The sequence below is a fragment of the Oncorhynchus mykiss genome, chromosome 6 (genome assembly GCF_057628025.1).
Source record: "Oncorhynchus mykiss isolate SJ-2025 chromosome 6, ASM5762802v1, whole genome shotgun sequence".
NCBI classification, from domain to species: domain Eukaryota; kingdom Metazoa; phylum Chordata; class Actinopteri; order Salmoniformes; family Salmonidae; genus Oncorhynchus; species Oncorhynchus mykiss.
In genome coordinates this window covers 33,500,840-33,510,263 of record NC_143027.1, presented here as the reverse complement: position 1 = coordinate 33,510,263, position 9,424 = coordinate 33,500,840, and the positions used below count along the sequence as shown (strand labels likewise).

The window sequence follows — 9,424 nt, the reverse complement described above, 5'->3', positions numbered from 1 at the left end:
TCCTTGAGAGCAATTTCCAAATGCCTGAAGGTACCACGTTCATTTGTACAAACAATAGTATAAACACCATGGGCTGTAGCTCCCTTCAGTAACCACGAGCACAACCGTTCCTTGATTTTAACTGGCGGCTTTATTCTGTAGTTTTAGTCAGAATTATCACCTTCCAGTTAAAATCAAGGAACGGTTGTGCTCGTGGTTACTGAAGGGAGCTACAGTGAGAACTCATTGGCTGCTTATTACAGAAGGGAGGAAATCAAACTTCACACTTATTATTCCTGGCATGAATTCACACTTCATCCTAACATACACTCTTCAACTTTTATGAACTACACCCGATGACATGAAAACTTAGCTAACGCAGCCCAGGATTGCCTTCCCTCCAAAAGTGTGTTGCTACAATAAGGATCCCCGTTACAACAGTATTAGCTACGTTGTTCCGCTTGTATTATCATTTCCCCCGCACAGCGGACACGTAAACAATTCAAACAAAAGACAACGACATAATCTGGAAGTCTAACTGTCAGTTACATGGGCCCACACAGCCGTCATACCGCTCAGGAAGGAGATGTGTTCTGTCTCCTAGAGATTAACGTACTTTGGTGTGAAAAGTGCAAATCAATCCCAGAACAAAAGCAAAGGACCTTGTGAAGATTCTGGAAGAAACGGGTACAAAAGTATCTATATCCACAGTAAAACGAGTCCTACATCGACATAACCTGAAAGGCCGCTCAGCAATGAAGAAGCCACTGCTCCTAAACCGCCATAAAAAAGCCAGACTACGGTTTGCAACTGCACATGGGGACAAAGATCACACTCTTTGGAGAAATGTCCTCTGGTCTGATGAAACAAAAATATAACCGTTTGGCCGTAATGACCATCGTTATGTTTGGAGGAAATAGGGGGAGGCTTGCAAGCCGAAGAACGCCATCCCATCCGTGAAGAATGGGTGTGGCAGTATCATGTTGTGGGGGTGCTTTGCTGCAGGAGGGACTGGTGCACTTCACAAAATAGATGGCGTCATGAAAAAGGAAAATTATGTGGATATATTGAAGCAACATTTCAAGACATCAGTCAGGAAGTTAAAGCTTGGTCGCAAATGGGTCTTCCAAATGGACAATGACCTCAAGCATACTTCCAAAGTTGTGGCAAAATGGCTTAAGGACAACAAAGTCAAGGTATTGGAGTGGCCATCACAACGCCCAGACCTCAGTCCTATAAAAAAATCTGTGGGCAGAACTGAAAATGCATGTGCGAACAAGGAGGCCTACAAACCTGACTGTTACACCAGCTCTGTCAGGAGGAATGGGCCAAAATTCACCCAACTTATTGTGGGAAGCTTGTGGAAGGCTACCCAAAACTTTTGACCCAAGTTAAACAATTTAAAGGCAAATACTAAGTGAGTGTATGTATACTTCTGACCCACTGGGAATGTGTTGAAAGAAATAAAAGCTGAAATAAATCCTTCTCTCTACTATTATTCTGACATTTCACATTCTTAAAATAAATTGATGATCCTAACTGACCTAAGACCGGGATTTTTTTCTGGGATTAAATGTCAGGAATTGTGAAAAACTGAGTTTAAATGTATTTGGCTAAGGTGTATGTTAACATCTGACTTCAACTGTATATATACACACACACACACACACACACCAATTACTGGGTGGAACCTGTTTATTTTCTAGTGATGTTATTACCTAAAGTGAGCTTACAGAGACAAATTATTGTTTACTTCTACTTTGGGAGAAGATGTTCTCTTGAACTTGGCCAGTGTGATGTGGGACTTCGCTGCCATGACTTCCCTGGTCAGGGTCTGGTTTCACTATTCCACTATTCCTTTACATTGTGAACTTCATCCTTATCAAGGAATGTTCTGGCGGTTTTCCTGTCTGCCTTTTCACCAAATCACAACATGTTTGTGCCCCATCTCAACACCCCCATACCCTTTTACCTTCTCATAGCCTCACCCCAATCTATACAGAGGTCACATCTCTCAGATGCCATTGAAACATGAAGAGATTGTGAATTCCATCCAGTCAATTATGGTATCCCTCCCACTGGCCATTCTTCGGGGGAAACATCACTCATGGTCTCTGTTGCAAAAAGTTGGGAATTAGCAGAATTCTGTGTAAAGACAAAGTTTCTACCTGGGTGAGCTTCCCCTGACATCTGACCAGGGTCCAATAGTGCACTTTATAGGGAATAGGGTGTCGTGGGATGCAACCTCAATTGTACCTCTCCAGTCCTAACCCATCTTTACTTAATCTCCAAACAATCTCCATCTCGCCATAATTTCATTCCACCTTTAAACCAAACCACCTCACCCCTCAAACCCCACCATATTTATTGATTACCATCTTCCACCCATCCAACCCCCAGTGATGTGTAACCACCGCTCTTTCCGCTGCTCTGTTCCAGAGGATTATGACACACTCCCCTGGTCGGGTCGCCACGACACACACACACACGTGGCAGGAGAGGGGTAGGGTGTGGGACAGAGAGTATTAGATGACCTTACAGTCTCACACACTCGTGTTGCCTTTACTCCTCCGGGCTTTGCTACTTTGTTCACAGAAGGACCCCAGTGACTACTTTACCCAAGAGCACTTTGTGCGATTGTGTGTATGGGTCACTGTGTCAATACCATTGCAGCTCTTTACCTCTTTATTCATATAGTATTACATATTTGTTTATTGGTTAGAAAGACTTAAAGAGATGTTTGAAAGTTTTAGGGAAGACATTTTCAAACTTAAAATGTTGCTTAATGATTAACATTCTCTCAAACAAACTCACTTTCAAAGTGAAGGAGATGAGTTGTGGTCTCTTCGGCAGTTTACTTTAATGTTTTTTTTTACAGTGGCTGTGAAGCATTCAGGCACATTATATTTACAGCATGTCTCAATCACTTCTCACATATAACCCTCTCCATCTAAAGCCATTTCACTATTTCTCTTCCTCTTTCTTTCTCGATTTAACAATCCCAGATTCCTGATGGGATTAGCCAGGCTGGACGACCAGGGACAAAAGCCCACAGCTGACTCCTACTCCCTGTCGCCCGTCTCACCGAGTCACTGCTGAGGAGGGTGAGTGGGTTACACACACACACACACACAAATAAGTTGCTCTTCCCCAGTGCTGAATTTACTGAGCCAATCGTCACTAGCTCCCTCAAACTTCAGCTGGGGTCTACAGATGCCCTTTACATTTTGACCCTTAATCCTAGTGTCCTCTGACCTCTCACAGTTATAGGTTCAGCCTCGAAAGCTGGCATCACTACCCTCTTTCTAAACAAACTCTTGAAACAGAGTATAAATGTTGTGCATTCTTCTTATTTTTTATTTGGTAGTGTAGCAATGAACCTGACTTCAGTGCATGCTTTTTTTCTTTCCTTCTTAAAACCGAGATGCCATCGAACTACAGACCATGTTGGGAACAAAGGACCTACCACTGCTACTGCTTTCTGAAAGTCTAACCACCTACCCACCGTCATGGATCTGTGACTATACCAAATGCTTAGACACATACACGGCATGGAGAGGCCAGTGTCTTAGATGACTGGGCAGCCTCACAGAAGGCCAGACCTGAGGCCAATTAAAGCCTTTCACGAGAAGGGACACACTGCACTTCCTGGAAACCTCACAGAGAGGGAAGGACATTCTTTACACTATCCTAGTCCAGTCCTGAGGGTATTCAAAACAGAATCCACTGGGCCAAAACTGGTTGAGTCAACATTGTGTCCATGTCATTTCAACCCCAAAATATTTTTTTAAAGTCATCAACATAAGGGAACTTCATATTTCCTTTCACCCAATTTATAACCTATATGCCATGGTGACATTGGTTTCACTTTAGTTGACAACTCAACCAAATGTTAATCAAAACTAGATATGAACTAACATCTGTGCCCAGTGGGAGGGTTTCAAACCATACTGTTTCTGCTACTTCGTACCAAGATAAACTTTGATAGGGGCTCACACACTCATAGGAATGATCTAAACACTAATTTAATCCTAAACTAATAGTTTGTTGTTTATTTTTCCCAAGCTGTGCTGTTGTGAGCATCAGTCAACAGAGAAAATCCACACCAGTGCCTGGAATAAGCAACACAGAGTTTCCTGCAAGACGCAATTAGTGTCAAAACAATGCTCTCCTCAGGATCCTGTGTGTGTGTTGTAACTTGTTTGTTTATTTACCCTTGTACTGATTGCCATTTCCCATGTAAATATGTGGGCCAACAGGCCCAGCTGATACTAAAAACAGCCTCCTCCATTAATTACAAAGACCTTGGGTTGACTACAGTCGTGGCCAAAACTTTTGAGAATGACACAAATATTAATTCCCACAAGGTTTTGTCAGATGTTACTATGGAATACTGAAGTACAGTGCCTTGCGAAAGTATTCGGCCCCCTTGAACTTTGCGACCTTTTGTCACATTTCAGGCTTCAAACATAAAGATATAAAACTGTATTTTTTTTGTGAAGAATCAACAACAAGTGGGACACAATCATGAAGTGGAACGACATTTATTGGATATTTCAAACTTTTTTCACAAATCAAAAACTAAAAAATTGGGCGTGCAAAATTATTCAGCCCCTTTACTTTCAGTACAGCAAACTCTCTCCAGAAATTCAGTGAGGATCTCTGAATGATCCAATGTTGACCTAAATGACTAATGATGATAAATACAATCCACCTGTGTGTAATCAAGTCTCCGTATAAATGCAACTGCACTGTGATAGTCTCAGAGGTCCGTTAAAAGCGCAGAGAGCATCATGAAGAACAAGGAACACACCAGGCAGGTCCGAGATACTGTTGTGAAGAAGTTTAAAGCCGGATTTGGATACAAAAAGATTTCCCAAGCTTTAAACATCCCAAGGAGCACTGTGCAAGCGATAATATTGAAATGGAAGGAGTATCAGACCACTGCAAATCTACCAAGACCTGGCCGTCCCTCTAAACTTTCAGCTCATACAAGGAGAAGACTGATCAGAGATGTAGCCAAAAGGCCCATGATCACTCTGGATGAACTGCAGAGATCTACAGCTGAGGTGGGAGACTCTGTCCATAGGACAACAATCAGTCGTATATTGCACAAATCTGGCCTTTATGGAAGAGTGGCAAGAAGAAAGCCATTTCTTAAAGATATCCATAAAAAGTGTTGTTTAAAGTTTGCCACAAGCCACCTGGGAGACACACCAAACATGTGGAAGAAGGTGCTCTGGTCAGATGAAACCAAAATTGAACTTTTTTGCAAAAATGCAAAACTTTATTTTTGGCGTAAAAGCAACACAGCTCATCAACCTGAACACACCATCCCCACTGTCAAACATGGTGGAGGCAGCATCATGGTTTGGGCCTGCTTTTCTTCAGCAGGGACAGGGAAGATGGTTAAAATTGATGGGAAGATGGATGGAGCCAAATACAGGACCATTCTGGAAGAAAACCTGATGGAGTCTGCAAAAGACCTGAGACTGGGACGGAGATTTGTCTTCCAACAAGACAATGATCCAAAACATAAAGCAAAATCTACAATGGAATGGTTCAAAAATAAACATATCCAGGTGTTAGAATGGCCAAGTCAAAGTCCAGACCTGAATCCAATCGAGAATCTGTAGAAAGAACTGAAAACTGCTGTTCACAAATGCTCTCCATCCAACCTCACTGAGCTCGAGCTGTTTTGCAAGGAGGAATGGGAAAAAATGTCAGTCTCTCGATGTGCAAAACTGATAGAGACATACCCCAAGCGACTTACAGCTGTAATCGCAGCAAAAGGTGGCGCTACAAAGTATTAACTTATGGGGGCTGAATAATTTTGCACGCCCAATTTTTCAGTTTTTGATTTGTTAAAAAAGTTTGAAATATCCAATAAATGTCGTTCCACTTCATGATTGTGTCCCACTTGTTGTTGATTCTTCACAAAAAATACAGTTTTATATCTTTATGTTTGAAGCCTGAAATGTGGCAAAAGGTCGCAAAGTTCAAGGGGGCCAAATACTTTCGCAAGGCACTGTATAATTACAAGCATTTCTTAAGTGTCAAAGGCTTTTATTGACAATTACATGAAGTTGATGCAAAGAGTCAATATTTGCAGTGTTGACCCTTCTTTTTCAAGGGCAATCCGCCCTGGCATGCTGTCAATTAACTTCTGGGCCACATCCTGACTGATGGCAGCCCATTCTGGCATAATCAATGCTTGGAGTTTGTCAGAATTTGTGGGTTTTTGTTTGTCCACCCGCCTCTTGAGGATTGACCACAAGTTCTCAATGGGATTAAGGTCTGGGGAGTTTCCTGGCCATGGACCCAAAATGTTGATGTTTTGTTCCCCGAGCCACCTAGTTATCACTTTTGCCTTATGGCAAGATGCTCCATCATGCTGGAAAAGGCATTGTTGGTCACCAAACTGTTCCTGGATGGTTGGGAGAAGTTGCTCTCGGATGATGTGTTGGTACCATTCTTTATTCATGGCTGTGTTCTTAGGCAAAATTTGGTGCAAGGCAATGATGACGGCACGTGTTTCCTTGCAGGTAATCTTGGTTGACAGAGGAAGAACAATGATTCCAAGCACCACCCTCCTTTTGAAGCTTCCAGTCTGTTATTCGAACTCAATCAGCATGACAGAGTGATCTCCAGCCCTGTCCTCGTCAACACTCACACCTGTGTTAACGAGAGAATTACTGACATGATATGATGTCAGCTGGTCCTTTTGTGGCAGGGCTGAAATGCAGTGGAAATGTTTTTGGGGATTCAGTTCATTTGCATGGCAAAGAGGGACTTTGTAATTAATTGCAATTCATCTGATTACTCTTCATAACATTCTGGAGTGTATGCAAATTGCCATCATACAAACTGAGGCAGCAGACTTTGTGAAAATTTATATTTGTCTCATTCTCAAAACTTTTGGCCACGAATGTAGACAGAGTAGATAGAGGACCGCTGGCATGGCATGCACTCACACCTTAGGATACTCACTGTTTCTCCAAATGATGTGTTGTATGTAATTCCTGGGTTATAGTTTGGTTTACTTGATTGGTCACTTCAACCCTCCTCCCCCCAAATGTGGGTTCTTAGCTGAAAAGGTTGACAGACATACAAGAAGAGAGACTCAGAAAATGTCTCCTGAGCCGACTGACATTCCACAACCTGCAGGCCCTCTCATTCATCTCAGCAGAGAGCTGTCAGGCATTTGTCTGGTCCGGCTGCCTTGTGGTTTCTTGGATGTGTTGTCTGTTCTGTGCCATGTTTGTTTCAGTGTTTAACAGGGTTGTTTTTTGTGTTTTGGCCTGATGTTGTTGTATTGGTGTACTATACAGTAGGCAGACTGGTGTTGTATTGGTGTACTATACAGTAGGCAGACTGGTGTTGTATTGGTGTACTATACAGTAGGCAGACTGTTGTTTAGAATCTGTTCATCTATTCTGGATGATTGGTGGAGTGGAAAATTGGATAAAACTCTCGTTCTCAAAATCTTTTCACTTTATGTTAATATTTTGTAATGCAATCGATAACCTCCTCACTGGGGTCTTGATTCCTCATTCTAGTGTAAAGGAACAACATGTTGTTCCATCTAGATGACAAAAGCAGGAATGTCTCGGGTGGGATGTCAGAGGGAGTAGCCTCTGTTTTTTTTGCTGACAAGTCCAAAAACATCTCCAACACAAACACAACCACTTTAGGACGGTGTAGTGCAGGGTAGATGAGATTAATGATTTGGAATGAGTGACTTTGTCTGGCCCAGGTTTTTTTTTGTTTGTGTGTGTGTGTGTGTGTGTGTGTGTGTGTGTGTGTGTGTGTGTGTGTGTGTGTGTGTGTGTGTGTGTGTGTGTGTGTGTGTGTGGAAGTGTGTGTATGGAAGTGTGTGGACGTGTTTAACTATACTTGTGGGGATCAGAAGTCCCCACAAGAATAGTAAACAAACAAAACTTTGACCAACTGGGGACATTTTGTTGACCCCTACAAGGTCAAATGCTATTTCTAGGGGGTTAAGGTTAGAATTAGGTTTAGGTTTAGGGTTAGGAGCTAGGGTTGGTTTTAGGGTTAGTGTTAGGAGCTAGGGTTAGGTTTAGGGTCAAGGTTAGGTTTTTGGGTTAAGCTTAGGGTTAGGGGTTAAGGAAAATAGGATTTTGAATGGGACTGAATTGTATGTCCCAACAAGGTTAGCTGTGCAAGACTGTGTGTGTGTGTCTCTCTCTCTGCGCGCGTTCATGGACATGTGTGTGTGCATCTGTGTGTTTGTTCATGCTTGAGGGATAGTAGTGTGAGACAACAACTAGAGAGCCCATAACAAGGAGTGTTTCACATGTGTGATGGAGCAGTGTTTAAGCCCCCTCTCACCCATATTTCACATGTCCCTCCCTGTTCCGTTGTCTGACAGGAAGTCTGATCGTGCTACTGGGCTGGCTTACGTCTCAGTGGTCCACAACTATCTAGCCATGAATTGTGCCACTTACCACTTCTAAAAATAGCTTATGTACTCAACAGTTAAGATGATAAACTCCCATTTGTCCTTTTACTGTAAGCATGGGAATGGAGTGACTGAAACTCTGTTTTATTGGAGTCTCTTTATCTGGATGCACCTGCTTTGACTGAGTCATATTTTACTCTCTCTTTTTTTGTCTGAATCACCTTGTTAAAGTAAATCACCTAACCTTTTATTTATCAAAGATCTGACTAAGAGAGAAAGTATGCTCCTACCAGACTCCTTTATAGAAACTCCCTAACTGGGATTTAGAGGCTTGATATGACATAAAGTATAATATTTTGTTATTCAGAAGGTGAGTGGTCTTTATCTTTCCTTCTTTCTTTCCCCTCCCGCTGTATCTCTCTGTCTTTCAGTCTTTGTCTATTTTTCACCATAAGGTGTGCAGTGACCACCTGACCTTAATGCTTTGAGTGCTCCAGCAGATGTGAGGTGTCAGAGGGTTTGTGACCTCAGTGACGTGGGGGGTTCCAGAGAGATGAGCTCATGCGTGATCAGTAGAGGGAAGTGACTTCTCACTCCACAGGCCAAGGTTAGAGGTGAAAGGTCAGGTCATGAGAAACAACAACCCAGCCCAACTGCCAACCACCGTACTGGGTTAATGTTACCTTAAAGCACAGATTTTGGATCGGTTTACCCTTCCCAAATCCTAACCTTAACCAGGGGGTGGGGTGCAAAAAGAATCAGGGGACTCTTTAGCTCCCAGAACCCACCCCCTTCTCTTCGGGTCCAATCGCTCTCCCTCAACTAGGTCAAGTTTACTGTTCACTAAAATGGCTTCTCCATGTGTCAGAAACCATGATGTTCCCAATGCTACTGAGATTATTATATATATATTGTATCATTGTATTACATTGGTCACCTGTTTGAGAATGAAATGTGTTGAGATGGAGTAGAATATTGGTAAAGCAATATGAAAAATTCAATAAAGTTAATCTACATTATTTA

The 9,424-nt window shown here is 42.4% G+C and overlaps 1 long non-coding RNA gene across 1 annotated transcript; it reads left to right on the top strand.

The window, feature by feature from the left end:
- The first annotated feature begins 2,980 nt into the window (after positions 1-2,980).
- On the top strand, positions 2,981-9,424 carry LOC149982836 (uncharacterized). The gene is made up of 2 exons (XR_016496628.1): positions 2,981-3,083; positions 6,525-9,424. It is a non-coding gene; the product is annotated as an uncharacterized LOC149982836 (long non-coding RNA).